The sequence below is a fragment of the Dendropsophus ebraccatus genome, chromosome 2 (assembly GCF_027789765.1).
Source record: "Dendropsophus ebraccatus isolate aDenEbr1 chromosome 2, aDenEbr1.pat, whole genome shotgun sequence".
NCBI classification, from domain to species: domain Eukaryota; kingdom Metazoa; phylum Chordata; class Amphibia; order Anura; family Hylidae; genus Dendropsophus; species Dendropsophus ebraccatus.
The window spans coordinates 38,215,856-38,222,347 of NC_091455.1; the positions used below are offsets into that span (position 1 = coordinate 38,215,856).

Below are 6,492 nucleotides of genomic sequence, written 5' to 3' on the forward strand. Positions count from 1 at the left end.
ATTTTAGTCGCCACACATTGCAGTTTATATGGGAGGATGTACAGGTGACACATACACACATATGAACCTACTGATATTTACCTGTTGTGGCAGAGCTGCATGTTCCAGCGACGGTCCTTTTTTAGAGTATTTAGATTTTAAACATATATGTTAGTTAGTCCGGGTGGTGCACTAGGGGCGTCCCACCTGCCCACCCACTGGCTTATACGTCCACACCTACTTCTGCATAGGAGAGAGACATGCCTACTTATACATAGGTAAATATGCATAGGTGCACTGAAGGGGCGAGGAAGTCCCCTGGTGCAGCAAACAGACTTATAAGCATATTTGTTTTGGGCCTAAATACTAATAAGACCGGTGGTGAAATGTACAGCTCTGCCACAACGGATACATATTAACAGGGTCGCATGTACAAACCTGCTGATAATTTGCCTTAAAATGCCCACCCTTGGTCTAAAAGGGGTACTCCAGGCAAGGGTCTTTTTTTTTTTTCGTTTTCTTTTTTTTTATTAATATGCCTGGGCCACTGCTGCAGAGTGTGACGGAGCAGGTGAGATACTGTCTGCGCCAGCCGCACATCCAGATGTGTGCCCAATGGCTGACTACAGCTCACAACTACTGAAACTGTCCTCCTATATATATGAATGGGATCAGTATATTTCACACACACTCACTCAGATAAATGAAAAGTCACTGTTATTTCTGCCAGGTGTGACCCCATATGTGCTCTCTATTATATAAAGCTCCCTCCACCACAGCTACTGGAGAAATACATAGATAACTAGAGCCTTTCCAGCAGCTGTACTATTTACCTGCAGAGCTCTGTTCACACTTGGTTTCTTCTCTAGGCTGACTTCATGTACTGACAGGATCACCTGGTAGATGCGTAACAAGCTAGAATAGAGCTACCTGCTGATTTTGGCTGCTAAAGGTGTCAGGTGAGCAAAAAAATGGTGCGATCTCGGGGCCAAGGTAAATGAAAGTGCCCTCGAATCGAGTCACCCATCCATGTCAGGTCATGGTGATTTGTGAGTTGCCACATACATGGGTCATTGAGTTACCTTGGACCTCGATACAGTGTGATCAGCGCCATGCAGGGTGTCCCAACTCGTCACAGTTATACAGGGCAGGTATAGTACCGCAGAGTATACAGGACACTATAGGTGATCTATACGACAGGATATATGTGGCATATACATACATATAGGTGACCTATACTACAGGATAGAGTATGTGGCGTATACATATAGGTGACCTATACCACAGGATATAGTATGTGGCGTATACATATAGGTGACCTATACCACAGGGTATAGTATGTGGCGTATACATATAGGTGACCTATACCACAGGGTATAGTATGTGGCGTATACATATAGGTGGCCTATACCACAGGATATAGTATGTGGCGTATACATATAGGTGACCTATACCACAGGGTATAGTATGTGGCGTATACATATAGGTGACCTATACCACAGGGTATAGTATGTGGCGTATACATATAGGTGACCTATACCACAGGGTATAGTATGTGGCGTATACATATAGGTGACCTATACCACAGGGTATAGTATGTGGCGTATACATATAGGTGGCCTATACCACAGGGTATAGTATGTGGCGTATACATATAGGTGGCCTATACCACAGGATATAGTATGTGGCGTATACATATAGGTGGCCTATACCACAGGATATAGTATGTGGCGTATACATACATATAGGTGACCTATACCACAGGATATAGTATGTGGCGTATACATACATATAGGTGACCTATACTACAGGATATAGTATGTGGCATATACATACATATAGGTGACCTATACTACAGGATATGATATGTGGCGTACACATACATATAGGTGACCTATACTACAGGATATAGTATGTGGCGTATACATACATATAGGTGACCTATACTACAGGATATAGTATGTGGCATATACATACATATAGGTGACCTATACTACAGGATATAGTATGTGGCGTACACATACATATAGGTGACCTATAATACAGGATATAGTATGTGGCGTACACATACATATAGGTGACCTATACTACAGGATATAGTATGTGGCGTATACATATAGGTGACCTATACTAAAGGACATGATATGTGGCGTATACATACATATAGGAGACCTATTCCACAGGATATAGTATGTGGCGTATACATACATATAGGTCACCTATACTACAGGATATATGTGGCGTATACATATATATAGGTAAACTATACTACAGGATATAGTATGTGGTGTATACATATTGGTGACCTATACTACAGGATGTAGTATGTGGCGTATACATACATATAGGTGACCTATTCTACAGGATATAGTATGTGGCGTATACATATAGGTGACCTATACTACAGGACATGATATGTGGCGTATACATACATATAGGAGACCTATTCCACAGGATATAGTATGTGGCGTATACATACATATAGGTCACCTATACTACAGGATATATGTGGTGTATACATATATATAGGTAAACTATACTACAGGATATAGTATGTGGTGTATACATATAGGTGACCTATACTACAGGATATAGTATGTGGCGTATACATACATATAGGTGACCTATTCTACAGGATATAGTATGTGGCGTATACATACATATAGGTCACCTATACTACAGGATATAGTATGTGGTGTATACATACATATAGGTTACCTATACTACAGGATATAGTATGTGGCGTATACTTACATATACTGTAGGTGACCTATACTACAGGATATAGTACGTGGTGTATACATACATATAGGTTACCTATACTACGGGATATAGTATGTGGCGTATACTTACATGTACTGTAGGTGACCTATACTACAGGATATAGTATGTGGCGTATACTTACATGTACTGTAGGTGACCTATACTACAGGATATAGTATGTGGCGTATACTTACATATACTGTAGGTGACCTATACTACAGGATATAGTATGTGGCGTATACTTACATATACTGTAGGTGACCTATACTACAGGATATAGTATGTGGTGTATACATACATATAGGTTACCTATACTACAGGATATAGTATGTGGTGTATACATACATATAGGTTACCTATACTACAGGATATAGTATGTGGCGTATACTTACATATACTGTAGGTGACCTATACTACAGGATATAGTATGTGGCGTATACTTACATATACTGTAGGTCAGTGATTTTCAACCTTTTTTAAACCGCGGCACACTTTTTATACTTAAAAAATCCCGGGGCACACCACCAACCAAAATGGCACAAAATGACACTAAAACAGTACATATATACATATAGTTAATAATATAGATTCTAAATGTAGAATAAACCTGGGCCTGTTTTCTTCTCCCCCTGTGCTTCTCTCCTGTGCTTCTTGCCACCATACTTCTCCCCCCTGCTTCTCTCCTGTGCTTCTCTCCCCCATGCTTCTCACCTGTGCTTCTCTCCACCATACTTCTCTCCCCCCTGCTTCTCTCCGTTGTTTCTCTCCCACATCCCCATGTTTCTCTCCCCCCTGCTTCTTTCCGCTGTTTCTCTCCCCCATCCCCAGGTTTCTCTCCCCCATTGTTTTCTCCTGTTTCACAGGGGCACCATAGTTTGGGGACCTTTCCCCGCGGCACACCCGACCATGTGTCACGGCACACTAGTGTGCCACGGCACACTGGTTGAAAATCACTGCTGTAGGTGACCTACAGGATATAGTATGTGGTGTATACATACATATAGGTTACCTATATTACAGGATATAGTATGTGGCGTATACATACATATAGGTGACCTATACTACAGGATATATGTGGCGTATACATACATATAGGTGACCTATACTACAGGATATAGTATGTGGTGTATACATACATATAGGTGACCTATACTACAGGATATATGTGGCGTATACATACATATAGGTGACCTATACTACAGGATATAGTATGTGGCGTATACATACATATAGGTGACCTATATCACAGGATATAGTATGTGGCGTATACATACATATAGGTGACCTATATCACAGGATATAGTATGTGGCGTATACATACATATAGGTGACCTATACTACAGGATATAGTATGTGGCACATACATACATATAGGTGACCTATACTACAGGATATAGTATGTGGTGTATACATATAGGTGTAGCTCTGTAATATACAATGACTATATATGCCATGTCCTCCTACAGGTGTGCAAGTAACAGATACATTCCTATAGTATAGCATCCATGACCTGTGGCTGTGCAGTTGTTCCAAAACTACAACTCCCATCATGCACTGAGCCTGCGGCTGTCAGTGCATGATGGGAGTTGTAGTTCTGCAACACGTTGGGGACCGCTGGTGTAGTGTATAGTATAGGACAGGGCAGAGGAGCCCACAGGAATCCCCCCACCCCAGGAATGAGGAAGAGGAGAGCCGGTGCCCCCTCCCTGCTCCCCGGCCACCAGCTGGATGCAGCACGTTATACATAGCCGCCACCGCTCCGGTGTACCGGGCCGCAGCCGCCTACCTAGTGTGCCGGGCCGTGTGCAGCCGCCTCCTCCGCCCGTGCTCCGTCCTGCAGGAGGCGGGGGCCGCTCAGTCTCCGGCGGGCTGTGGTGGTGACGCCGCTGCCGCGTGGATTCCGCCCGTGTCCGGTCACTGGGGGAGGCAGAACCACACTGACACGTCGCCTAGTGTGCACAAGGCTTATAGATAGGGAAACGTGTCACTTGTCAGGAGGTGGAGGGAGACACGCTGCCTCACAGACTCACACACCTAGCTCTGTGTGTATGTGTCTAGTCATATACTAAAATATATATATACCATGTTATTGGTTGCTAGGGGGAACTTCTCCCCATAATTCAGACCCTGCATGAACACACCTACCCCACCTGCTATAGGTGACTGGCCCCTAGATGCCTGTGCTCCTACAACAGTCATGGTTTGGCCTCCCCATTCATGTGCTCTCTGCCCTGGCTTATCACTCTGAGAACAAAGGGGTCAAACAATGAACAAGAATCAGGCCCAACCACGTTATTTAATGGTGAAGAGACGGAAGGTCTCTGTGCACCTAATACTGGAGGCAGGTTTGGCCAAGTTCAGTATACAGTATATAGGCACCTTAAGGTGGGTTCACACTACGGAATCTGCGAGGATAAATTTCAGCGAATTCCGTCACTCGTTTGCACCGGCGCGCCTCCCGCCCATCCTATGGCCGGGCCAATTGCACTGCCCACTGAAAGAATTGGCATGTCAGTTCTTTCGGCGGAAAGCAGAATCAGCCCGGTTATAGAATAGTGTCTGAGGCGCGCCGCCACAAACGAGCGACGGAATCCGCTGGAACTTATCTGTGCGGATTCTGTAGTGTGAACCCACCCTAAGGGTCAGTTCACACTTAGGCTACATTCACATGTTCCATGTTGAAATTCGAATGATAAATTGTTCCGTGTAAAACCACCATTAGAGATGAGTGAGGCTTTCCCCATGCTTTCCCAGACTCCCTAGGGCTGCATCCACTTTCTTCAGACCGTGGTAATCAAATGAGGTTCGCTCATCTCTACTTTTGTGCAATATAGCTTCTTTTTACTTTTAAAGACTGAAGTTATTCCCACGTTTCGTGAAACACAGACAGCATGGACAAGGTTCCTCCTTAAAGGGGTTATCGACCGAGGAGTGAAAAAATTAAATGCCAGCTGGTCTTACCCCCCAAGTCCACCTGAGTATTTTGACCCGTCTCCTGTCTTTCTAGCTGCTGCGGTTCCTGAGTTACAAGTTTTTCTAAAAGCCGATCTATATCCAAGATAGGAAACTACATTTCCCATCATGCATCTCCCTGATTGGTCCATTTGTGTACACGCCCCCTTAGCTTTCTTTCCTGCCCACTACTGTCATAACTATTGCACAGTAAACACAGGACTGTTTTTTTCACAGATTTTGCATCACATCACCCCAGTATGTATTCTATACTAGCTGATGATGTAGCAGAGCTGACGCGCGCATGGTCTAGCTATGTGCTGCATCCAGCATTCTAGCTCCATCCAGACACAAAGAACATCCATAACACAATATACAGAGCTGTGAAACAAAGACAGGTAGATATGCCTGCATTCACTGACAGCAAGCAGAGATGGAACTATAACTTTTCATATTACAGAAAACTAGGCTCAGGGACACATGTGAGTCTATGGAAGCAGCACAGGTGCATGGAGATGCAGATTATGTCTCCTGGGGGTCGGGTTACCAAGTCAATAGACAGCTAACCCAGCCCCCAGAGAGGAGATCACATGTCCTGTGACTACAAAGGAACAGGGGAAGAGGGAGCTGAGCGTGGTCAGAGTTAAACGATTTTACACATCCAGAGCGGACAAGAATGAAAAAAAAAAAACAGGGAAAGGGTGCAAGATAGGTTATATGTGGTGTGTGCTCGACCGGTCACTTGCTAGATGGTACGGTGTGACGCCACACTGACAGCCGGATGGAAGCTTGCCATGA

At 44.1% G+C, this 6,492-nt stretch overlaps 1 protein-coding gene across 6 annotated transcripts in view; it reads right to left on the reverse strand.

The window, feature by feature from the left end:
• Nucleotides 1–4,700, reverse strand: part of TRIQK (triple QxxK/R motif containing) — a 103,331-nt gene extending 98,631 nt beyond the window's left edge. Inside the window, exon 1 of one of the 6 annotated variants that reach the window (XM_069957383.1) lies at nt 4,529–4,700. The gene's annotated coding sequence lies outside the window, so the exon portion shown is untranslated. Of the gene's footprint in view, nt 1–812; nt 906–4,528 lie in introns of those variants that run through there. The other 5 variants (XM_069957380.1, XM_069957378.1, XM_069957379.1 and 2 more) reach the window with 5 other exon arrangements.
• Nucleotides 4,701–6,492: the final 1,792 nt, after the last annotated feature.